The 26,709-nt window shown below is 41.9% G+C and overlaps 1 long non-coding RNA gene across 1 annotated transcript; it reads left to right on the plus strand.

Moving 5' to 3' along the window:
- On the plus strand, positions 1–24,712 carry LOC128791101 (uncharacterized). The gene is made up of 4 exons (XR_008431973.1): positions 1–300; positions 6,112–6,288; positions 10,996–11,050; positions 24,626–24,712. It is a non-coding gene; the product is annotated as an uncharacterized LOC128791101 (long non-coding RNA).
- The last annotated feature ends 1,997 nt before the right edge of the window (positions 24,713–26,709 follow it).

Genomic DNA, 26,709 nt, shown 5'->3' on the forward strand with positions numbered 1-26,709 from the left:
AATTGATTCTGAATCCAAATTTAACTTCCTAACGGAATATGAGTCCTTCACAAAAATTAAAGCATGAAGTAAAAGATGCAATTTATTAAATGTTTAGAAGCTTCAGGAACAGATTATTACACGAGACAGAAAAAACAATCCTGCATTTTACTTAGTATGCAATATTTCACCTTGAGCATCTTATAATAATTGATATCTTGCCAACAATTAGCCAGCAAGGCTGTCTTTGATGTGCAGAACTTGTCTCTAAGAAGTCAGGAACACTGAAGATGATTTGATCATTCTAGGATTAGTAGGGAGGTAGGTGAAATTACTCTTCCTGTGTTGTTGCCTGATGCCCAGATATAAATCTAGTTGATGACAGATGCCCTCTGCCCTTGCTCTCCACAAGTTTAAAAAAAAAAATCCATGAGTAAAAGCAAGAGCATTTCAAGACTTCTTGTTGAATGTTCTACATCTCTTTCTAGTTATTTTGCCATCATTAATTTTCCTCATAGTAAATACTCTGGGTTTTTTTGATGTGCGCTGGTAACAGTGCTGATAATTTAGGGATGTTTCCATTATTGCTGAACAGCACTTGCACAGAGTCAAGGCTTTTTCTGCTCCTCACCCCACCCCACCAGTGAGGAGACTGGGGGTGCACAAGAAGCTGGGAGGGGACACAGCTGGGACAGCTGATCCCAGCTGACCACTAGGATATCCCATCCCATATGGCATCATGCTCAGCACATAGAACTGGGGGAAGAAGGACAAGGAGATGTCCAGAGTGATGGAATTTGTATTCCCAAGTCATCATTACATGTGATGGAGCCTGGTTGTCCTGGGAATGCTGAACACATCCCTTCCCATGGGAAGTGGTGTATGACTTCCTTGGTTTGGTGTCCTTGTGTGCAGGGCTTTTGCTTTGCCTATTAAGCTATCTTTACTCTGACCCTGCAGTTTCCTCACTTTTATTCTTCCAATTCTGTCCCCCACCCCACTGTGGTGCTTAATTGCTGACAGGGGTTAAACCATGATAAATACCTGCACTTTTCTCCCTTCTTCTTTCTGTCTTTTTGTCTGTCTACCTATTAATAGACTGACAGGATTAATGTAATGCTTGATTGACTGCTTGTTGTCAATCAAGCCTCTCTGCCTTAACAACCAAACATTCATTTAGGTAGCAAATTCTCTCATAAATAGGAGGTGTAATGGAGAGAAGGCTCAATTTAGCCTCCCAAGATTTATCCTTATAAAAGAGAGGACAAAAATGCTGCTTCTGATTTCAGCTTTGTGGTTTTTTTTGGTTTTCTTTTTTTTTTTTTTTAATCCAGAATATCCCTGTTAGCCATTTGTGATGTGCAGCACATAGTAGCTGATGCTCCCCACCTCTCCAAGAGGCTTAGTGGTATTCCTTCTTTTGCAGTTAGGGAGATTGAATTTCTTCCTGGTTTTCGTTAGTCTTATCCCCTCAGTAGCCTAATAACCTGTGCAGCTGCAGCAGGGAGGGGAGCAGGCGGTTTCCCTCCTGGCTCTGCTGCTCTGCAGGAGGCTGCAGCCGCATTTGTGTGCGCGTTGTGCCATCGCGCGGGGCTGCAGCAGCACTGCCATCTGCATCCCTGAGCCAGCCCGGCTGCACAGACAGTCCCCATCAGTGCTGCCTCCCAGCCTGCCCTCGTCCCTGGGAACGGCTGCTGCTCCAAGCCTTCCCACACACCATCAAAGGCTCCCACAGAGAAATTAGTGAGTGGCCAAGGAAGAGGATGGGGGGATCTGCCTAAAGGACTAGTGCCTGTCCTGACTTCCAGAAGAAGCAAAATGGGGAATAATTTTTGTTCTATAGAGCTGTCTTCACTTGGATTTAGGAAAGATACAGGGAAGCTGTATTGGTTTTTAAGCAGTCTTTACACTATCAAGGGATCAGCCCTTGTCAGCCCCATTGACAACATCAGGGACACAGGGCACACAGTTGTCTCCTGCACTCTGTCTTGGCTGGCTTGTGCTAAATTCTGAAAAACTTTTTCTGTTACTTCTTGCTATGTAAGTAATGGCAACATTAGTGAGATTAGACACTGTAGAAAATACATATCTAATGGCATTCTAGTATATTTTCTAAATTGCATTATATTTTCCAGTAGGTTCTGACAGGGATTAATCTGTCTCATTATCCTGATTTTCTGTAGCAGCAAAGTTTGCAGGACTGCAAGTATCTCTACCATTCTTTCCTTCAGTTTGAATTTGACACAGTGGAAGTTTCAAAGACCTGAAATTCCCATACATTTTGCAAAAATAAGAAAAGATCAGAGACACTCTTGTGGAGCTTTTACCCACATTACCCAGAATAAAGAGTGGAGCATAAACTGACCCTTGATTAGACATCAAAGTATGCACTTGAGAGAGCAGCTGGAAGACATAAGTCCATAGAATCACTGTCTCCTTTTGATATGTTACTTGCAAAATGACATGTTATTCTCCCCTATGCATGCAGAGACAAAGCAACATAAAGTGAACATCACAAGGGGTTCTCACACTGCTGCAATTTCCTAATGAGTCATTTTATAAGGTCATGGCAATACCCTGAAATTGTAAAAATGGCATCTGGGCTGCCTTTTGATCTAGAGGATTCCATTATCATTTTTTTTTTACAGTTTATTGTAGCAAGAAAGCACAGACATTGAAAATCTATAATCCAATTTTTGCTTCTCAGGAATATTTATATTCTTATAAATATACAAAGAAAGAATTCTTCCAGATAAATAATTTGTACTATAAAATTATTTCATAAGTGAAATGAAACAGATATTCATGTTTCTAATGAAGTACAGTCTTCTGAGTGAGTTGTCACAGTAAAGCAAACAAAACAATTTTAGAATAAAAAATTCCTATTACCTATAGATAGTAGGAAAATCCTTACATCAATTCAGAAGAAAGTGTTCCAAAAAAGGGCATGAACAAAACCACACACCAGAAAGAGGTGACATATTACTAGAAGATGGAAAAGGAGCCAACTGCTTTGATTGCACTGCTTTGGTTACTCTTTTTTTTTTTATATTCAGTTCTTTTGAATCATAGGTTTGAGACCCATGGTACAACAGGAGGTACATGCCCATGCTAGATGCAAGCTAAATTAAGTTACACCTATACAGCTACACCTGTTCTCCTTGGCTCCTTTAAACTCTTCCTTCCTGCACTAATTGTTTTCATGAAGTTTTTCTTAGAGTCTCTGTTCTCTCTTTATTTTTTCCAAGTGATGAGGGGCTAAGGAGTCCATGACAAATAGCAATTCAGTCAGCTCTATCTTAACTACTTTTCACTTTTGGCTTATTTCATCTTCTCAATTTCATCTCCCTTTGACTCCCTGAAACAATTCAGTTTAACTTGAAGATTTTTTCTTATTATTAATACAATGGCTCATTAGATTAATCTCTGCTTAAAATTCATGTCCTTCTGTCTCACCTCTGAGAGACAACCACTGAAAAGCGACCTCCTCTGATGTGTATTTACAGGCTGTTGAAGGTCACTTTGTGAAAAACCTATTTCCTTCCCCAAAAGTCTAAAGATTCAGGATGAATGGATGATAATCCATATCCTGTCCTCTTCCTTTATAGCTTATTGTTGTAGATGTGAGGTTTTGTTGTTTTTTTTCAATCAAAGGAGATTTAGAAATGCTTGCAGGAATTCAGTATTTGTTATTCAAATTGCAAATTGTCTGTGCCACTGTCTTGACAAAGCAGCTGTGCTCTGAAAATGATGACATTTCTACCCCTCTGGGCCAGAAAAGGAAACTTCTGTCCAGGCTACACAGATCTCTAGTGACATTAAAAGAGATTTTCATGAAGTGGAAGGCAAACATCATTAAAAGCTGTAATTTTTGCTCTTAAGAAATTATGCATATTTAACCAGATGTCTTTGAACTCATGCCACCTATGTAAAAAAACAAACAGCTTTTTTGAGAATTTGAGGATTATTTTACATGAGAATTTAATTTGTTTTAAAGGAAATGAATATGGATGAGGATATTTGAATAGGTTTGGTGTGTTTGTCAGTCACAATTGCCAAGCAGGGACTAATCTTGGTGATTAGTACGGGTAGTGATAAAAAATATGCTTGTACCCAATGTGCCTCCTGATTGGCAGTTTATTGCTCTTAGAGGACCAGATGTCAAAAGCCATATGCTAATACTCAGCACAGAACAATCCTCTGGTTTATGCTTTAAAATGCACCATCATCATATGTCCATACTCAGCACAGAACAATCCTCTGGTTTATGCTGTGAAACGCACCGTGGTTGTCACTGCTGAGCAGTGAGCGAGCAGCAGCCCTGGAAGACAAGAGCCCTTTCAGGCAAAAGCAGCATTTGCTGCAGCAGTTGGCAGAGGGGAAGTGGGGGCTGCTGGGGCTGCTCCAGGCTCTGCTGCCGACTCCTGGCATCTTATGGCGACCATCAGGGAAGGGGACATGAAATATTTTACCTAAACAGCACTTCATACTTATTTAAACCAGGAATTATTTTCTCTTTACACAGCATCTGGCATAGTGTGGTTCTGCCTCATTACTGGAGGTGCAGCAATGGAGTTACTAAATCAGAATTTAAAAGTATGTTATGTGAGAAGTACATTAAAAAGAAAAAAAAAAAACTTTTAGATATCAATGGCTTAAAATGTCTTGTGTTTATATAGGATTTGAGTTCACGATCTTCTTGAGCAGGGGAAGTTTATATTTTTACTGGAATGATGAGTTTTGAATACAGAATTAACAAAGAAACAAAAAACCTCTATTAACTGGTTTATTTAAAAATAGAAGTGCAAGCAAAAGAAAATTTAAAAAAGCATGGAGGGAGAAATACACCCTTGAAGCATTTCACTTACATAAAAACAAAGCCAGCTTCTGCCTGCAGTTAAACCTTCCAGCCCCAAAATTCAGTGATATGAAGTTTGACTAAGGGCAGGATTAGGTTAGGTTTATTCTGGTACCATTTTCCATATGCCAAATATATTAACCATAACGATTCCAGGTAACAGCCATAATGTCAAGGAAATCATTGCCAGAGCCATCAGCATTTGCTGTCCACCTGATCAAACCACAAGGACAGCAAAGGGCAGGTCTCTCTCAGGACAAACCAGGCTGTAGAAATGCAAAGAACCAACAAGATTTCCAGCCACTGCCAGCAATAAGCAAACCCACCAAGCCGTTCTTAAAGGCAATGGTGTTCTGCAACACGCTGCTGCAATTTCCTTGGGGTTATTCTGAAATTTCAATTTCTTCTGATTTCATAGCTGCTGCAGAAAAAATCTATTTCAAAAATCAGTTGAGTTGAACAGCACTCACAGTAGCTGGTCTTACAGGTGGTTAACCTCATTTTACATCCCATTCTCTTGTACAGAGACTGAAATGAGCAGTTTTGTACCTGCATCATTCCATCTCCAAATGCACCTACAGCCACAGCCTAAATGGAAAGTGTGTCTTTGAAACAATTCCATTCCAGGCTGTATTTTGATGCAAGATGAGAATTACAAAAGCCTTACAAAAAAAATCACTTGAGTTGTTTTTTTTTAAGGAGAATACTCAGGTTTCAGTGTGTAGGAGCCAGAATTTCAAACTTTTGGAAAGTCGGTCTGGAGTATATTTAAATTGGAGAAGACACTCAGTGATAGTCCTGTTCCTGTACAGCTGTATTACATCTGGCACAAGCTTCCCCTTCACTCTGGGCTTTGGAGAGCTCTGTTTCATTCTAAAGGAGACCTGACAATATGGTCTGGGTGAAGGAGAAATGAATCCAATTCTTATGTTATTCCTTTCTATTTTTTTTCTCAAAGTAGAAATATAGTGAAGTTGTCTGCTTCTCTATAATGATCATCTAATTTGCACCATTTAATGAAGTTATTTTCACAAGTTCTGTAATCCCACACTAATTAAAGAGGGCTTAATAGACCATTACATCTCCCTTGTGTTCCTCTTGGAAGGTGTCGTACACAGGGAGGACTGAACAGGAAGGTGGGGATAAATGAGCTTCTGGAGGCAAATGGTCCTGTGCATCTGGAGGAGACAGTGTTTGAGGACAAAGGTGTGTGTTACATGCTGTGTAGAATGTACATTATGCTTATCTTACTGTTATTCTCTTTTTGTTTTTAGCTTTGTTGGGAGAGGATCTTGGCAGAACATGCTGGAAGGTCCTGGGCTTCAGAGGATGCTGTTGGAGCAAGAGTTATTGATCACTATGACAGTACTGTTGGGATTGTGATGGCTGAGATTAAAAAAAAAAAGAGACTTATAATGCCATCTTCAGAGAGTGCACACACTCCTGTACAAGTAAGTTTTAAAAAATTGTAGTCTCTGTGGCCAGGGAATGATGCACAGATGAAGGTCTTTTACAGGGCTTTTAACCAGAGCTGGTTTGGAGCCTGCCAGCTGGGAAATGCAGGCAGAGTTGGTATGCAAACCCTGAGCCCCAAATTATTGATGTGCCCTGTAACACCTTAGTTTTAATGTATTTCTTGAGAGCTTGGTTTAATATTTCACTAAAGGCTTTGACAAGGTGAAGCTTCAGTAAATTTCAGAAAGACTCATCTGCTGTCTTAGTCTGGTGAGCAGAATGTGCTTTAAGATGCTCTGATGATTTGTAAAAATTACTCTTGGGCTCCCTGAATTTTCCCAGTGTTTTTCAGTCTGATAGTTTTATTAACTGCTTTTCTAGTATTGTATTATAAATCCATTAATTTATTTGGTTCAGGCCATAATACTTACTTGGTGAGTGGTGTTCTACAGTCCTGGCTTTTAAGAATAGTAGCTTAAGAGTTTATTGAAAAGACTAACAAAACTACAGTGGTTTGTTTATGGGCAACCAAATTTCTGTAAAGGATGTAGGCTAAAAGAAGGGTGATTTTAAATAAGTAGGATCACTTGTAGTTTGTTTTTTGTTTTACAAAGGGGGAGAAATATCAGTCAGGATGAAACTTCATTATGGTTTTCCTGTGACATAAATGAGAAATGCTGAAGCCTTCTTCTATGTATTACTAGTCCCTTAACAAAATTGTTTATGGTTAGGATGAGCTCTACATAGACACAGCTATTTTTCTCATGTACTTTGGTAAGGTGATTAAATTCAATGACTTAAAATGTCCAGAGCATTGCACCTCAAGAGAGCCCTGTCCCTGAAAGTGGTTTAGAAAGTCACTTACAATCTTGCTGTGAATCATAATTGATTAGCTGCTTTAACACCAAAATATTTATAAGAATCTAGCTGAAAATCATGAGCTGTCAAGATCTAAAGGGCTGAGGGACTTCTGAATTGTCTACTACTAGATTGGATCAAGCTTTTTAAAGAGGTAGGAATACAGGAAACCATAACTGCACACAGATAATTATCTCTAGGGATGTTAATTAATTTCTGCCTGCTAAAAATCACTTAACTTTGGACTTAACAAAGTTGAAACTTTCCTTTCATTTGTTACAACACCATATATTCTGCAGCATTAGCACTAATATAATAGACATGTTTTATTTTTTCAGCATATTCTCTAAGAGGTCATGTAATTTTAAGTTTCTGATTACTCCAAACTTAATGATTCTGGGGAGAAAAATCTCTCAAGTTTGATTCACTAAGTCTTAACAAGTAATGCAGACGCTACAAGTCAGTCTTGTAAGCCCTTAATTTACAATTCTTTTGAGGCATACATTCTATATCTGAGTCACCTTTCTAGCAAGTGCACTTGGTGGAGGGAGGATGGTGCTCTCAGGGGGGTTATTCAGGCTCTGTGTGTTAAGCTGACTTAGAATGGCTGAGACTTCCAATATTTATTTGAAACCCCATTCTTTATTCTGGTTCAATCCCCACTAAACCCAGAGTCTACTTCTTATTAGCTCATAACAACTCTGATGTGTCACTTTGGGTAGGCCAAAGGATATCACTTTTACAGTGAAGCTGGGGAATCCCTCTTTCTGGAAAAGGCTCTGGGTAGGAACCATCTCCAGGTGCTCCAGATATTCCCTTGGCTGTGTCGGGCTGCCCAGGCCCCTGTGTGAAACACAAGAAATGAGTAGAGACAGATGACTTGGGCAGGGCGGATGCTCAGGTTTGTGTGCTTTCGTTATCTGGTTTTTGATACTGAAAACAGCATTCCAATGTCTTGAGGGATGCTTGCCAGGGTAAAACTGATATGTATGGATATTGCTGGACTTGCTTTCTGAATGGATTGTTCTGAAAAATCAGTGTAGGCTGGACAGGATGTGGTCTCACCATTTTCCTGACACCCTGGTGGATTTTTGCCTGAGGGACTTATTTCCTCATCCTGACATCATTCCTTGTGGGGTCTTTTGAAAAGCAGCTGTCATCTTGGCCTATTTTGTGTCCTCTCTCTGTCTAAGGGGAGAAGCAGATGGAAGCTTTGGGCTTCTTCTCTTTTTAGATACAGTATGTTAAGAACACAATGGCTTCTGTAGCCAAGGGTGGCTCCTAGCCAGGCCAGAGGACAAAACATTTGTTTGCACCATATGTGGCCCAAGTGCTAAGCTTTAAGGAATGTCCAACAGCTCAAAGTATGGGTATATGATGAGTTTGTGCCCTGTAAGATAGGTGTGATGAGATGTTCCAGCTTCTGTGTGTAAGAGGAAGTGGCTGCTGTAGGTGCCTCTTCAGCACTTACTTCTCCCCAGGTACTCTATAGGGACCCTTGGCAAACCTAGCAGCACTTGAGCCCCTCTCTTCTTCTGTTTATTTAGATCCAAATGTGTCGGAAACCCAAACCCTTTCTTTTATCTTCTTTTGCTGAATTTATCACTTAGCCCCATTGTCTGCATATCCTAATTGTAACAGCAATTTTTTTAAATTGGAGGAAGGAGGACAGAGTTTATCAGCATATTCATTTTGATTTCCCAAGTATTACTGTAGACAATATTCTCACAATCATAACTCTTTGGAGGCTAAAGAAGTTAGAAGCATAGAAATATCCCTAGAGCTCAACTGAATTACTTGTGCCAAAATAGCCCCATGCTCCTGCAGGGTGCTGTGAATCATTACACTTGCAGCTTTAATTTAGAAGTGTAAGTACTTTCCTCATTTCTCAATCCCTGCAAAGCTGTTTCTAAGGCAATTCCTGCAACTTTTGTACAGTCCAAATTGATCCCAGACTCGGAGTAGTTCTGAAATCCTTTACAGGTCCCCTTGACATCTGCTGCTCCCAAAACAGCTGGAGTGGCCATCTGTTAATTTTAAGCCTACAAATGCCAAGTAGCCAGGATGAAAACAACCAGGAGAAGGCTGCAAACTCTTCCCAGCTGTGTCTGTTGACTGAGCAAAAAACAGCCTTTCCCTGTTTATATCTCATGAGTGGATTGTCACCGTTGGTGTCCCTGGTGTCCCTGTTCTCCTGGCTCTTCTGCCTCCTCACTGTTCCAGGTCTGCTCGCAGCAGAGCTGCCCGCTTCTAGGTTCTTCTCCCCTAGTAAGGGAACAACAAGGAACCGAGTAGACAAGGGATTCGATATCAATGCGTTCTGACACCAGAGGCTTTCTCTAGCTTCACTTAGGCTGTTTCATCCTGGCCGTGCTGGGAAGTGCTTGAACGTGAAGCACTCACACATTAGGTGGTGCTAAACTCCAATAAATGTGGGCAAAGTGGTTTCTGCAGCTGTTCCCCATCTCACTTGCGACCACTTGCCAAGGCTCTGCACTCATCCTCATGCTCTGAATGTTGCCCTGCACAGAAGTAATTGCCAGTTCAGAAGCTTGCCAGTTTGCTGTTAAACTTGCCATCAAATAATTTGAGATTCAAACTTTCCTGAGTACTTTTTTTCCTTTGCAAAAAAAATTACACCAAATATTACCAAACTTAGGAGCCTGAATTTAATATTTTGGGACTTTCCTGCTCCTAGCTACATCTCTGTTGCATTTGAGGCAACATAATAGTGAATTTGCTGTTGGGTATCTGGTAGAGCTTGAGACATGCTGCAGAGTATGAGGAGAGAAGAACGTCTGTGGTCTTCCCTGTACACTGCTGAGCACAATTTTTTCATGCTCTGCACACACCCTCAGGCTGCATGAAAGGTCATGGGATGCAGCAAGAATTGGCACGGAGTACATGGAACTTGCAGACATCTATCAGAGTTTGCTTGTAAAATGTTTAAGTCATACAGAAAGGTTCCTTTGTGTTCTGTTGCATGGGGGAAGTTTTGCATTAGGAGATCAGGACCTTACAGGATAATTGTGGACAATATTAGAAATGAAGGCATGTAAAATAGACGAAGAGGTGCTTTGAAACAAGCTGCCGTGTAATGAATAATCACAGGGAACTTAAATGAGACTCACAGTACAGCCTTTTGTTTCTTAAGGGCAAACTATGTCTCTTGGACTTCTTTTCCTCTCTGAGAACAAAAGGCAGAATCAATAAGCCAGTCAAAGAGACTACTGGAAATTACTTGGAAGTTGGTGATGAAAGAGAATTTTCCTTCCTGTTTGAATTGCAGATTCCCTAACACAAAACATGGCTGGATCACTTCTACCTCAACAAATCCACCCAAGGAGTCTAAGTTTTCATTCTACCCTAGCACCCAGCACTCCCGAGCAGCACTCTACCAAATGAGTTCAACCAGCTGTAGTCTCTACTGCAGACATTGCCTTTCAAAACAGGAGCTGAATCTGATCTTTCACCACCACAGCTCTCAAGAAGTTTTGCTGTGGCTATTTTTAAGTTGTTATATATTATAGGGTGGGGTAGGTTGTTTCTCAAACAGTCCTAAGCTCTTTAACCTTTAGGTTTTTGCCTTTAGTTTGTGTTCATGGGTTGGGAGAGCTGCAAAAGTACCATAATCATTACCAGTAAATTAAGAGTTAAGTTATATTAACATGTAAATTAGCACTTGATAGTTCCAAACAGTTAATGAACTATTGGTTGGAAACTGTTCGGACAAAAAAATCATGAAATTCCTAAAGAAGAACAAGCTTGAGTGCTACAAATCATATCAGTCTTACTTTCACCTTTTAAACATATAACACAATGAAGATGATCTCTTGACTTTCTAGCTCGTACCTGAAGGACAACACCACTTTTTCCTGGCTGATTCATTCAAAAGACCAGGTATGCCACAGACTTTGGTTGAAGCCTTTGATGTCCCTGCCACTGCTTCACTGCTCACAGAAACCCCTGCTATCCCAGTCATTTCTGAAGGAAGTTCACCCAACAGAAGTGCTTTTATACTGCAAGTGACCTTAAACACTTGGGTTCCTTCTGAGCTAAGGTAAAGCTGCAGGGAGATTTCTTCAAGTGAAGGCTGGGGAACAAAAGGTTAACTAGCTGACTGCAAAACCATTCCCTTTAACTGCAGGCAGGGACGCGTGCTGCATTTTTTATAGTTTGGGACAGAAAAGTGCATAGTATGGCATGGATGCAGAATAAATGTTTCATGAGTCTCCTAAGAGACTCCTCCCTGTGAGGAAGGAGCTGGCATGGTGGTGGCAGCTTCAGGACCTGCAGGAGCAAGCCATGAAGTTTCTGGTAGCTGAGGCAGCTTTCTTAGAGGATCTTCCCCTTTGGACTTCCATTGCTTTTTGTTAAATAAAACTTGGGCCCTTTCTTAGCAGAAGGGTGCTGTCCACACACATTGGACATAGAGGCAGGCAGTACTGGAGATGTGTTGGATGCAGCTCTGTGAGCCTGCTGGCCCTGTACTTGTGAGCACATAAATAATTGAATGCTCTGTCAGACCATGCTCTTATTTTTAGTAGCATTGTTGCAAATACCCTTTGTGTTACAGAGATCTCTTTCTGCAAAAAGAATGTCATTTGCAATGTAATTTCAACATGGTTAGCAGAGTTTGCAAACACGATAATAGCCTTGGGAAAAATTGTTTCTGTGAGAGAAGAACCTTTGGTTTAGTCTGAGACTGTTATTATTCTATCTCTTATGTTATCTCTGTTCTGTGGCAGAAAGATTGCACGGAATTTGTTACAGCTTGCAGTGAAAACAGATGGTGCAACAAAGGAGTCAAAAAACAGGGATAAGAAAATAGATTATGTTATTAGATTAGATTATGTATATATTATTATCTAAGATACTTTGGTCAGTTCTTTAAAAAATGTCAGGCATCAGCTTTCTGGTATCAAATATCAGGTGGGTTTTTTCAGAGTAACTAAGTACATTACTGCACATTCCTCTACAAAGTCCCTTTGCTCCAGTTACCAGGGAAGAATCTTTTCCCCGCAACGTTGCAAGTCCCAAGGTATGTCCATAGTCCCACCACAAGAAGGTGTCGAAAAAAAGAATTTTCCCCTGGCAACAGCATAATGATCCTCACCACTCATAAATGATGACACTCCACAAGCAAAGCAAACTAAAACATTCATTCATCACTTCCCATGATCAAGTAGGTGTTCAGCCACCTCCAATGTAAGAGCAACTGAAGAAAACAAACACCATCACACTGAACACCCCCTTTCCTTCTCCCCCCAGTTTTATGCTGAGCATGTGGCCATACAGCACGTCCCTGTGGCCAGCTGGTGTCCTCTGTCCCCGCAGTGTCTGTTTCCAACTTCTTGTACCCCCTCCCCAGCCTCCTCAGCGGTGGGGTGGGGAGCACAAAAGGCCTTGGCTGTGTGTAAGCACTGCTCAATAGAAGCAAGAGGTGTCGAAAGGTGTTTAAGAGGCATCTGGATGTGGAGCTGGGAGATAGGGTTTAGTGGTGTAGGGGTTACAGTGATAGTGCTGGCTTCATGGTTGGACTTGATGATCTTTTCCAGCCTTCATGATTCTAGGAAAACATCCCTAAATTATTGACACTACTGGCAGCACAAATCAAAACCATAGCCTCATACCAGCTACTATGAAAAAAATTACCTCAGCCAAAACCAGCAGAGTCACACTGAATAAACTAAAATATTAAACTATCCAAGTTTAATGGAATGAAGAAACAAGTCTGGGAGCGCGGAAGAACAAGGGCTGTGATGCTCACACTTCCTGGCACAGGGACCAGGCTGTGTCATTTATTCTATACAGAACTTGAGCAGGACCTCAGTGTGCACGTCTGGAGGCCAGGGGTGCCACCGCTACGTGTGTGAACATTTTGCTATTTGGTCTGGCCACAGGTAGCTCCAGTGACCACTAAAACCTCGGTTTTGCCCTGGTGTCCCGGCACGGGGAGCTCCCCTGTGCCGGGAGCCAGCTGCAAACTGCTCTTACGGGACTCTCCACTTCGCGTCCTCACTCGCCTGCTTTTGGATCAACCAGGAAAAGGAAGGGCTCTGATTTCAGGAAGGATAGAGGCTGAAAAGCAAGAAGACCTGAGTTTACCCGCATTTTTTACGACAAGGATTAATCTGAAATAATCAGTCCTCCCCAGGCTCTAACTGAGCACCTTGAGGTTGCAGCGTCTCTCCTGATGCCTCTTGGGCTTGAATGGCTTCAGGATGGGACCCACACTGTGAAGACATTGTAATCCACATTCACGGGCTTGTCTTAGCTCCTCAAAGCCTGTGGAGTATGGCAGACTAACCTGTAGGGTCTGATACAGAGCCGAAAATCCCCGGGATTCCCTTCTGATCCAGACAGCATGCCTGCCTCACCGTGGATAAGCAAGTGTGAACGCTTTCACACCGTCTGCTAATTGGTCACTGGACAGAATGTATTGGTCTCATTTTGAGTCCTGATTCTGTAAAGCATCAGTGTGTGCTTCATGCTGAAGGTAATTCTTCCCTTGCATGTTCACTGATAACTAAACAATCCAACTGGGAAACATCCCATAGACCTCTGTGTGTATTTCAGACTGGAGGAAAAATCAGACTGAGCTTTCACAACTGTCTCTGTTAAGCTCATAAGCTCACTACCTTTAAAGTTCAACAAGCCTGTTAATAAAATCTCATTCCCTGGATGTCTCAAGCTGGGGAGAATAAGGTCTGTGCAGATCAGCTCATGTATTGCAATCACCTGCACCTCACAGGACATGTGGAATTGCAGGGGAATCTTTTCACACTTTCTCCTTGCCCAATTCCACAAACCTGAAATGGATCCTTTCATAATGGAAATTGTTTTAGTAAATGTAATGAAAAAATTTATAACTAATTTTATAATTTTAGTATGATAAGTATTGCTCAGCTTAAAGAAATGTCTTTGCAGCTTTTATATTATGACAACAAGGAGTGCACAGAACAATGCACCTGCTCCAAAAGTTTTCACCAGCTTCGACAGAGGAAGATTGAACCACATTGCTGAGCAGCCCTGGGCTTTGCCTTAATAATTGTTTCAGGAATCTTTCTCTACTTGGGAGTCTGGAGCCCAAAAGTTTCAATTCTGTAGCTGGTAGAAGACAAAAAACCTATTTCAAAACTGAAGTCTTTCACGAAGGAACAACATTGTATTTCATATTATCCTCCTTTCTCCTATTTTAAGGTGAAAACCTATGTGTTTTTTTTCAGATCTTTTTTCCATACAAAAGCACAAATATGAGACAATCCAGCCCTTCCACTAGAGATTTGTTCCAATGATAGAAACTATTTTGCCCTATTTCTTTTGTGAAACATTTCTAACTTAAGTTTGCACAGGTTGTTCAAGTACTGCCAATCGCTGTTAGGGTAAACTTCAGAGGGATAAAATCTCCTGTTAATGGTAAATATTCATGGCATCAATTAATGGGTTGGACTTTCACCCAGTATTTCCACCAACAGTTTAGGGGTATAATAAGAAGATTATCTCCTTCAGCTCCCATTCCTGTTCCCCAAACTCAATACTCATCAGTCCAAAGTCTCTTAATTATTTTCTAGGGCTTCTGACTTTTGTCCAATTGAGCATTAACTTGAACAATTGTATCTAGCAATATTTCCTGTCTATTTAAATCCAGCATAATTCTCCTTTGCTATATAATTCTTGATTCCTTTTCTTTGTCTTGACAAGTATCAGGACACAGGCCTCTAACCTGATCCTTTTCCTTGTGAATTGTTAGGATCCACCTTGAGGCTATTGGGAGGTGGATGGCAGAGCTGGGGTTTTTTGCAAGATCAAGAACAAAACTGAAAAAAACAGAAGCATTTATTTCTCCAAGGTACAGACCTAGAGCAACTGAAAGGTTTGGGCTGTCACTGATGTATTAGGTGTGAAATACTCAGTATCTTTAATAAGGTGAATCTCTCACAGCAAAGTCTTTTATTCATGGCACCAGAGAGAACTGCATCCATGGGCCAATTTTCTGTGCAGCTGAAAAGCACATTATTTCTTTGCAGAAAATGCTCTTTCTTTGGAGGAACTGATTGTATTTGGGTGAGTTGTACTGAAGGAATTACTGCTATTTTAAAAATAACTGTTATTGGTTTTAGTTTGGTGTGGAATACAATAAAAACTAGGCCAAATTATGCAGGGTTACTATAATTATTTTGAAAGCTCAGCATGGAAAAATTTGTAACAGCTCATGTGCTTACATCAGGGATTGTTTCAATTTTACCCTCATGAACAGTTGTTCATTCATTGCTGATTGCAACAATCTTTTAATCAAGAAAACAGTGTGGATGTTTTACTCCAGCTGGTAACAAGGATTGAGGGAAATGGTGAGATTAATTTTACAAGCTGAATTTGAGAACCAAATTCTTCAAAGTAGTAATACTTGATAAATAGAAAGAAGTGGCTATAAAGCTTCTTTAAAAGGAAAGACAGTGACAAATTCATCCTTTAAGCAGTGTGTTGCAACTGTTCTTGGGCCCAAGATGCAGCAATGGGAAGGTCCGTGTCACAGTCAGATTCACAGAGGGAGTTTTTCCCCATTGGTCTTCATGTGGCAGCGATGGGCAGCAGCTCTGGTTTGCTTCACCAGCAACAAATTATAAATCACTAAATGAATGAGACAACACACAACAAAACAGCTGGAAGCCAGGATCTTCCCTTCCCTTCTCCTCGACACTGCAATTAGCTCATGCAGTGTCATGCTTATTTACTCTTCAGTGTCCAATCCCAGCATCTTACTGACTAGCTTAGAGCAGGTGTTATCTGACAGCAGAAAGGTGGACAGACGCCGCTGTGCTTCCCAGAGAGGCAGCTATAGGGAGGGGATAAGATAACAAGTCTTTTCTCTGTTCAAGTCCCATACTCCTTGCGTGTTACTCACCATCACAGGAAAGCACCTTTCAATACTTTTCCATTCTTAATGTGAAAGAGGGAAGAAAGACAGCCAGGGGATCTCGTTAGATGTTGTTGTTGTTAACTTTCGTGGATTTTTACCTCTGGAAAATACTGAGGTTAAAAGTACTAGAGGTATCCAGTGAAAGCAGGAGAAATCTTGATGAAACCTGGTTTAAGGTTTCCCACCCAAATACACACACAAACACACTTCTTCGACAGAAAATGGTACTTCTGGAGAAAATAACCCAAACTTTTCTGACCACTGTTTGATCAGCTCCAGTATGATGACAAATCCTTCAGATTATGATTACAGTCTGATTATAGTAATCATTTTTAAGTAGGTCCCATCCAGATATTGCACAAGGAACAGCACTTGCATTGCAGAGTTCCCTTGAAGAAGGACACATTTGGGCATCATTTGCACCAAAATTGCTCTGCTTCAGGTTGTTGCAGGGCTCAGTTGCCTGCTCTCACTGTGCTGGCTTGTGTCTGCTCTGTCTCTGCTGTTGAACTGTTTGGATCCATTCTTCCCAACAGGACACTGCTCTGAGAGCAGGATGCTAATTAGACTTCTCAGATGGCTCATCTGAGGAGACAACAGCAAAGGAGAGCTTACCCCACAGACCTCAAAACTGTTCTCAATGACCAGATTTGGAAACATGTGAAGGAGATGCCCAAGAGATAAGAATTTACTCTCAGTTCAGGCTTGAGCAAATAAGCAGATATGGAACCAGACAAATATCTGTTTTGCAGTCAGGAGATATGACTAAGTAGTCTATGGGACACACTGCTTTTATCAGTGATCTTGTATTCTAGTAAGCAGAGGAAAAACTGCATCAAAGATGCACTTTTTAACAGTAAAGTCACACTGCAAAATTATATACAAGTTAGGGGGTTTTCTGTCAGTGTAAAAGCATAAGGCCCAGGCTCTTCAGCCTTCCCAGGCACAGCTGGAGTGACACCAGATACCAAAGGTGCAACTAACAGGTGTCACTCCCCCTGCCCTGGTTAATGCTTGGTGGCTTCACTGGGGATCTTGCCTACCTGCAGAATTCAGGTTGGGGCTAGTCATCATTACTACAACAAAAAGCAAAGAACAAATCCCTGCTTAGGTCTGTTCTTAGTATCTGTTTTCACAGATTGCTTCCAGACTGATTGGATTTAGGGGGTTGTTTTTTTCTGCTGGCTTTTCTGGAATGGTAATAGGGACTGGGAAACTTGAACCTATTCAAATTGATTTCTTGATATTTCTCATTGATTTATGTATTGAGATTATTCCATAATGAGAAAATGGATTTTTCATACAGAATCAAGCAGCTTTGATATGCCATACTTTACCCCAGCCAGTATCTTCTACATAGAGGGAGCATAGCTTGACCTCTGTCACGGTGATATTTTCCTTATCTTTTTAGTGGCATGAAAACTGGCAAGTAAATCTTCTATAGAAGCGCCCAGCACAAAACTGAAAATGAAATATTTAATCCCCATGGAAACAGCTTATCATGGAGGAAGGATTTTCCCCAAAATCAGATTGTGAGCTTCCAAGAACACATCCTAAAAATGGTGATTTCACATCAAAGCTCAAAAGGCAAGTGGGAGGAGAGAGATTTGGAGGATGAGGGGGAACCTGACTGCTAGTGTTCACCAGACCTGTGCAGTCTCACCCTCCAAGACCTAACTCCTTTGAATTTAGTGTACATTTGAGCGCTTCCTTAAATTTTAAGCACTACGGGCAGAAGTGGCATTGTTAGGTATTTAATCTGAAGGTAAAGAGGATTGTCTTTCTTCCTTTCAAATCTAAATCCCTTATTAGCTTAATTTCTTAAGAGGGAAACACAATCAGATGGGTTTTTTTTTCCCCCAGTGCAATTGAGAGTCAGGCTTCTTTTCTGTCTTTACTCCCAAAGAAAAGTAAAAGTTATAAAGGAATGCTTACTTTTATTTGTAGCTTTTTTCTGATCACTTAAGTGCACGTGATATGTCAGCCCCATAAATCCCTTTATTCTGTGTCTGAGTCTGCGCTCGTCCAAGTATTTTGTTTTCAGTCTGCTGTGTCACTTCCACTCAAAGGTTCTCCTTTTAACTACAGCATTTTAAAACTCAGTAACCACATACCATCACACAACCGCACCATCTTCTCTTAAGTTTTAGATTTTCTACTCTACTTCTAGGCAATGATCACTGCACTTGATTGCTCATGCCATCAACCAGAAGATGGAAGAAAGGAAAATCTCTCATGAATGGCCCAGACCACTTTTCACAATCCATGGCTGAACTAGGTCCTTCTGCCTTTGTTCCTGGAATTTCTGCAAGTCACTAAATTGTCCTCATACACTTTTATGATGATTCCTTAATTGTCTCAAGTCATGGCAAATGGATTCCTCTTCTCTGTGGCTTCTCTGCTTTAGAAACAGTGCTCAGGCACTCAAGTTATTTAACTGTTCATGATCTTTGCACAGCTGAGGGAGAACGGATTGTTCCCAGGTAGTAGCCCATTTCAGAACCTTTTATTCCTAGTATCACTGATTTGGATCTTGGCTGATGTCTAGGTAAAAACTGGCATTACTTGACAGCCGGTTTTGAAATGAATTGGCAGTTTCTGTTTTCTAAAGTTATGTGGTTGATATGGAATACTGGAAATTTTGGTGACACATTCCTAACAGAGAAGAAGCCAAGGATGGAATTAGCATGCAATCTGAATTACTGCAGCATGATGAAACATCTCTTTAGATCAAATTAATCTCTTGTCAGTGCAAACCACCCCCATGTATTCAAACTGTATGGATTATTCCTTTGGAACCCAGACTGTTGCAGAATTCAAAAGATTATATCATTGGATATAAAGACCTGTGCAAGCAACAACATCCTTTATCCAAATGGACTTTGGAGTGGCAATATGCTGAGGGTAAGGTGGAACCTCAACACTGCAAGCAGCTTTGCATGTGTCCACCCAACCATATTCAAGCAAAGGCTCTTTGAGCATCAGAGTCCTTCATCACCCACTGAAAGCCTGAGATCAGCTTTGCTTCTTGCAAATAGCTATGGAAATGTCTGGCCTTCCAGAAACACCACCCAGTCCTGGTCAGTGAGGGGATGGAGGTGTCAGGGGCTTAGACCTTCCTCACTCAGGCAACATTTCATTAATTTCTTTCTGAAAAGAAATAGTTCACTTTTATTAAAACTTGGCAGCAAGCAGAAATCTGAAGAGCAGCACAGTCCCAGCAGCATCCCCATGAGGTGTCCATGTGGGGCATGGATGCTGGGCAAGCAGTGTCTCTTCAGGCTGAAATCATTACTCTGCCTTTGAAGATGTTCCAAACTCAATTCCCCTTGAGGAAGCACTAAAATAGAGTGGACTTGTACCAACCATTATGGCAATTTTAGTGCCTTTCCATTCCAAGACAGTCCTTCTTTGAGTAAGGAGTTTCAGTTTGTTTGAGACCTGATTTAATGCCTGCCACATTCACTGAGCTGCAAGATTGTCTCCTCAAATTTGCTTTGCTTGAAGGTTTTCCATCAGTTGCCTGTAAAACACTGGGGCAAAGAGCCTGTTTTCCCATTTCCCAGTGAGGTTTGTTTTACTGATGTTTGTAAAGCACATGGTAGTTTCTGCCTGATGATTTCTAAGATTTGCACTTCTGCCTGGTCTAAGTACTCTGACTTCAGCAAAGCTATGAACCAGATGAATATCTCCATCTTGTGCTAGTAACTCCTAACTAATGTTATTAAATCCTTTCCAGATCCAGATCAATATCTGAAATGCACTCTGTCCTGCAATTAATCTGATGAGCCTTGTTCATAAGTCCCTTCAATTTTTTTTCTTTAGAGATTTTTATTTTAAAATTAAACTGGCTTAGCAAAAGCATGGTTATGATCTCTGTTTCTCAGTAGCTTTTTCATTCCCTTATTAATTCTCCTGTACTGAGTGCATTCAGTAATCCAGTGATCCTGCCTGGTGAACAGGGTTGGATACCAGGTTCTTAGAGACCCTGCACAGGGGCACGTTTGGCAGTCTGATGGCTCATATGTGAAAGGAATCAACCAGAACAACCTGACAGATTTGTGGATTTGTTCCTCAGGCACATAAACGTGTGATGAAGTGTGTGGAACTACAAGACTTAGAGCAGTGTCAGTACTCCTGGCTCCTACCTCATGCAGCCCTGTGTCCTCATCAATGCTTGGTCTGCTTCAGCTCTTGAGGACAGGGTCCACCTCTTGGCAAGGATGGTTTCCTGACACCTGGCTCTTTCAGAGTGAAGGGCTATTCAACAATCAGTGATGAACCACTAATCAGTGATTAGTGCTACTAATTTGATTAGGGCATGAAACCACCAGCCTTTAGCTTCATTGCCCTCCAGAAAATTATCTTAATTTATTAATAGTATAGATGACAGCAGGACTTAGAAGTAAGCCTAGGAACAGAAGGAATGAACAATATCCTGACCCAATTCTGTTGCCATTGACCAACAGTCACATAGCTCACTTACACGAGAGTGCAGGAAATTGACACACTACTGTTGTTGCAGGCTCAAACCCACAGCTGCTGGTCTGCTGTTGGCAGTAACTTCCAGTTTGAGCAGGAGGCTGGACTGCAGACCTCCACAAATCCCTCCCAACACGTCTTTCCAGGAGTCTGTGACCCTGCCCGGGAGTCCTGTCCTGTTGCACGACACACAAATGATCACACTCTAGTGAGAAAGAAAGGGGTCTAAGGATGGGGAGAAGGTATTGGATATACACACAAGGAATCATTACAGATCTGGAAACAATATTATGGTGTTGATTTCTTTTCCTTCATTGGTCTTTAGTATTATTCTTCGGAAGGAACTCAGCTAATTGAAGAAATCCAGGAGGTACTGAAGAGGCTTATGGCAACAGGGGCAACAAGCTGAGACAAAACACTGAGATACTGGGTAGCGAGCAAAGCTACAGATATTTCCTAGTCCCTAGAGCTCTCTGTAGAAGTCTAAGTTTTTCCCATTTAAAGAGTGGAACCCACAAAGATTTTTGGCCCCAGATTTAAGGTTTCGCCACAAGACACAAAGAATACTGCACAGCTCAAAATGCAGTATGTGAAATCACTGACAAAGTGTCAGCTCTTGGACATTGCTGTTGCCCCTAAAGGAGCTCAAAGGCCCTTTGAGGAGGTCCATGCCAACCCTTTTTAGTACTTGAAGCTTAAGTCATCATAGAATTGTTTCAGTTGAAAAAGAGCTTTTAGATCATTGAGTCAAACCATTAACCCAGCACTACCAAGGCCACCACTAAACCATGTCCCCAAGTGCCACATCTACACATCCTTTAAATACCTCCAGGGACAGTGATTCAACCACTTCCTTGAGCAGCCTGTTCCAATGCTTAACAATCCCTCCAGTGAAGAAATTTTCCCTAATATCCAATCTAAACTCTCCCTGTTGCAATTTGAGGCCATTTCCTCTGTCCTGTCACTTGTTACCTGGCAGGGGAGAAGAGAGAAATGGGCCTTTTTGTCCCTTCTGAAGAGACTTAAGGCACTTACCAACCGTTCAGCTAATGATTCTAGTTTGGCACAGGTCTAGAATGTTCTTGTGCCCAGTTCACATATCTTGTAGCTGATACATATGCTAGTTTGGACTCAGAGACTATTTAAGAACATCTTCCTTATCTCTGAGGGAATTTGCATGCCTTGCTGTTCCCCTTGCACAATGAGGAAAGCCTGACCCTCCAGCTTGTGAAAATCACCCCACAGCTTGTGAAAATTACCCCACTTTTGCATCAATTTTTTTGCCTGGGTCTAGTGACCCAGCCCTGACTGGGAGAGATAACTTGACCAGCCAGAACCGTGCTGGGTTGACAGGAAATTGGCAAAGCTCAGTTCTGCAAGGAGCTGCTCAGCTGGGCTGCTGCTGCTGCGTGGGATGCAAAGATAAGAAATCCTTCCAGGATGAGATCTGGGACACAGCCCGGCCCTGTGTGTGGGCTTCACTACCAGGGTCACACAAGACCCCTGCTCCTGCAACAAAATTTTAGAAGAATGCTCAACATAGTTTGAATATCCCAGCGTGGGGTGGGGGTTAGGGAGCAGCTGGGGGGCTCTTCCTCTCACCCTTCATCCTCATGGGAATTAAACATGAGAGCTAAATGCTTGCTTTTCTGAAGCTATTATTGGCAACCAATGCAAAATGTCCCTTTTCATGACAAGTAAATGACCTGCTAAGTACAAGCTATAAGAATTCAGGTCATGTTTTCTGTTTCATTAATATGCTGCCTGACAAAGCCTTTGCCTGCAGGGGCTCTCTGCTGGGGAATGGGAGTTAGAAAACCCTTAAGGATTTCTCACTGTCATTATGAGATAGAAAGGCAAACAAGCCTCTGAAGGAAAGGCTCCCAAAAGACAAGGCTTTGTGTCCTGATCTCATGAACAACCACAGGAGGAGGCAAGTAATGCCATTTACACACACAGTCCCAGTAGTGTGGGGTTCTAATGCTTTTATGTTTCACTAATAGCTGGGCCTGACTGTCCCAGAAGTCAATAAGAAGGTTCTTTTGATTGCAACAGGCAGTGGACCAAAAATGCTATTTAGACACAGAAATGTTTGTTAAGTTGGCAAGGAGTGGGAGAAGAACAATATTAATCAGAAAGAGAATTCAAGGGAGAGTCTCTCTGAAATGTTTTTCCACAAAAATCATAGAAGTGTTTACACTGGAAAAGCTCTCTAAGATCATCAAGTCCAGCCATTAACCCAGCACTGCCAAGGCCAGCACTAAACCATGTTCCTAAGTGCCACATCTAAACCTCTTTTAAGTACCTCCAGGGCTGATGACTCCGCCACTTCCTGGGCAGCCTGACCAAGGCCTGACCACCCTAAGAGTGAATAATTCTTTTCTAACAAATATCCAATCTTAACCTTCCTTGGTGCAACTTCAGGGCATTTTCTCCCATCCAGTCCCTGGCTGCCTGGGAGAACAGACTGACCCTCACCTGGCTACAACCTCCCTTCAGGGAGGGCAATAAGGTGACCCCCAAGCCTCCTTTTCTCCAGGCTAAACACTCCCAGCTCCCTCAAATGCTTCTCATAGGACTTTTGCTCCAGACCTTTCACCAGCTTTCATGGTGACTGTAGTCTTTGGGCCAGTAGCATCAAGAATTTACTGGAGATTTTTTATGTGGTTGTTCTTTCCACATAAAACTCTTTCAAAAATCAGAGAACTGATTTCTGTCTCCTTGCAGGAGACATCCAAGGTGGATTCAGAGGGTGGATCACTTCTAGCTGTAATTACAGGGATTTCCCATAAAGGATGTAGTGAGGCTGGACCTTCATTCACATGCTTGGCTCAAACTGGATTAATCTAAAGCTGTGTTCTGGATCTAAAACCTTTTCCCAGTGTAAGGAGTTTGGGCTTGAAGGAATTTGAAGAGCATTAGGTTTTCTCTTGGCAATATTGAGTAGGATGTGTTCTGCCTTCCTGAGTATGTTCTCTGGGCTTGTAGGGAGGTAACTGATGTGCTGTCCTGCCTAGGGCTGAGGTTTGGCTTTCCACCTCCAGGTCAACTCCCATCTTCTCATCTGTCCTGCTTCCTCAACTACAAGCTGATAAAGTGAGTTTCATGTGGAGAGCATGGAGGCTGAGATGTAGCAGGGAAATCCAAAATGTAACCTGACTGCCATTCAGAGGGTTATAAACATATAATTTATAAATAAAAATCACTGCTATTCAGAGGGCTATAAATATTTCCGTGAGCCACCAGGTATTTCCAGGTTTGGCATCCAAATGTCCTGATGAATTACTTCTTGCCAAAGATAGGTTTTAGGGACCTGACTGCTTTGTGCCCTTTGTGTGGTTCACTACCATGTATTTTTTTCTCTGCAGTGCTCTTGCCCAGAATGCCAGTGTTTTGGAGCAGCAGTATCAGCCTCATCAGGGATACTCAGCCTGCAATGAATGCATTGATTCATAGCTTATTTTCAAAGCCAGAAGGAATTGCTATGCTGATCTGCTCTGACCTCAAGCATTCAGTGGGCACAGGAGTATTTATAGCTCTGTTTACAGCATTCTGCTCTGTATACAAGTGAACAGGGACAAGAGCAGGTTCCCGGTCCCAGTGTAGGTTTGACAGCCACTACAAGTCCAACTGCTTTATTAAGGCATTGTCCTCAGTAACTGGCAGGGCAGATTAGCCCTGCCAATTCCAGGGCGCGTGGGCAGGGAGTCACCCACACACAGCACTTGTGCATACAGTTATGGTCTGCCTGCAGCACAAGCAGAAATAAGCTCCAGGTGCAAGGACAGAGATCTGGGAAATCCTAGGCCTGTCTTTCTTAGTCTCCTTGCTAAGCCTGTCTTGTGTCTTCTCTTGGGGGATCATCTGTCCTATGTTCTAACCATATGGACGCAGCCTAAAAGGTGCATAAGATCAGTGGATAAGATGACTGAAATGAGCTTAGGAATAAAAAATAACTTGTAGGGAGGTTCTAGAGAGTAGAAGGACAGAGCCACGACCAACTGCAGCTGTTACAGCTCTCCCAGTATAATATATCTCAGAGTGTGTTCCCTGCTTTGTATTTGGAATCACAGGCTAAGACACGGTGTCTTCCAGAGCACACCACACTGCTGCATTTTAGATGTAGTGATGAACAGACCTGCCCCAAGCTCAAGCAGTCCCAGAAGATAAACTCACTTCTATGTGTGCAACTGAGACCATTAAAATGGAAACTGCTGAAAGTTACCTCACTTGCCATGTCCTGTCTTCATGCCTTGCAGCACACAGCCAGTCTGTGTGACCATTTGTCTTTCCCCTGCACTTAATTTGGTTGCCTGAGTTCCTGATGTGTGGTGAATGTCCAGCCAGAAACCTGAGCAACAACCAAATATATTCATTAGACAGATTAGCTAGTATTTCTTCCTGTTCAAGGTCAGATTTCTGCAGGTGAATGCTCTGGAACTTCCAGTGCAACATAAGATCCCCGTGTCACTTTTTTCCCAGTAAAATGGAATTTACTACATTCCTTAGAACATTATTTTCAAAGCTAAATTTTGCTAGAGTTCTGATTGATATGTGTCCTGTCAGGTTCAAATTCCCCTGACAGCCTGCCTTTTTCACCAAACTGTATTTGCGAGTGAACACATAATTGTCCAACATTGTAGAACCCTTGGATGAAATCCCCAAGAGGAAAAGTAATTGCTTTTTTACATGCACAAAAGTAAAATCAGCTGGAGCTAATGCTCTGATAGTTAAGAGAAGCAGTTATTAATATTTCTGCGTGGAGGCAGCACAGCCACCAAGGCCCTTGCTACTGTGAATCTCACAGTCTTGCTCTTAGGCAAAGTATATGCAGTCATCTCTAATCTGTTCCATCTCTCCCCAAGCAGCTCACCCAGCAGCATGAACAAATTGCCTGGAAATGTCGTCATCGGGCTTCATCTGGCACTATCTCTCCTTCTGTCTGGGTCATTGATTTCCTCATCTCCTCTGCCTTGAAACTCACATCATACATTAATTTGTGGCTCTCTGGTACTGAAGCAGCTGCACTGTGCCTTTGCTGCTCAACACCAGGAGCTTTCAGCCTCTGAAGTGTCCTTCACTGCTGCTCACATGAAGACCTCCTGAATGTGTCTCAAGTGGTCTCCCTGCCTGCCACATAACAACATGTGCTCTGCCAGCTTTTGTTTCATCACAAGAGAGCTTAGAGCTCTTCTGCTTTTGGAAATTGGGTAAGATTCAGTCTCCTTCCTACAATGACTCAGTGTGCTGCAGAAATTACTTCTGCCTTGTATGAGCAGCTACTGTGGATCTCTCAGAGCTGTGCCAGTCTCTGCTAGCCACCAGCTGCCCTCTGGAGAGCAGAGCAAAGACCTAGGGCTGCTCCATGCTCTGGTCTTATGATTGCTAAATATAGTCCATTGATAAATAACATAAATGTATGGAGGGCACAAAATCAACAGTTGTTGCAGGTGCTAATGCAGCCTTTTCCTCTGTTCTTTTACCTGTGTCACTGATGCCTTTGCATTTTGAGTAGGTATTGTAGCTTTGCACAGCTATTTCCAAGGACCTAATCTGGCCAGCAGAAACTTACTTTCCTTGTGTTTTATTAGGAGTAATAAAAGTCCTGCCCTTCCTCAACACTTGTAAACTGAGTGCATCTGACATGGAAGTACAAGATGGTGAGACCTCAAATGTGAAGCCCTTACTCCTAAATGAATGGTGATCTTAATGGGAATAATTCCATTCAAAGGAAGTGCCAGATAAAATGAGTCTATTTCCTTAGGGAAGTGTGTTCTTTTATAAAGCTCTGCCAATCCTTGCCTTTTTAGAAATCAAATTGGCAGTCTCTTTGTTTCACAGCCAAATTCCTGATCCTAGGCCTGGAGTATGTCTGGAAAAAACATTTCTAGAGAATCCCCTGTTATAAATAACCTGGAGAAGGGAAGTATTCTTTGTATCCTTCCTAGAACAAAGAGCAGCAGGCTGTAAAAGGGCATGGAGAAAGGGCTGATCTAGTGTACCAGAGAAAAAAAATCTTGATCTTGAGGCTGATGTTTGCAGCATGTGCTCAGGATGAGTCACATGAAAGGCAAATTGAGACAAGAGCAAAGACTCCTGAAAGAAAACGACTGATTTTAATCTCTGTATCCCAGTTTACATGGTCTTTGCTGTAGAA

The sequence above is a fragment of the Vidua chalybeata genome, chromosome 7, assembly GCF_026979565.1.
Source record: "Vidua chalybeata isolate OUT-0048 chromosome 7, bVidCha1 merged haplotype, whole genome shotgun sequence".
Classification (NCBI taxonomy): domain Eukaryota; kingdom Metazoa; phylum Chordata; class Aves; order Passeriformes; family Viduidae; genus Vidua; species Vidua chalybeata.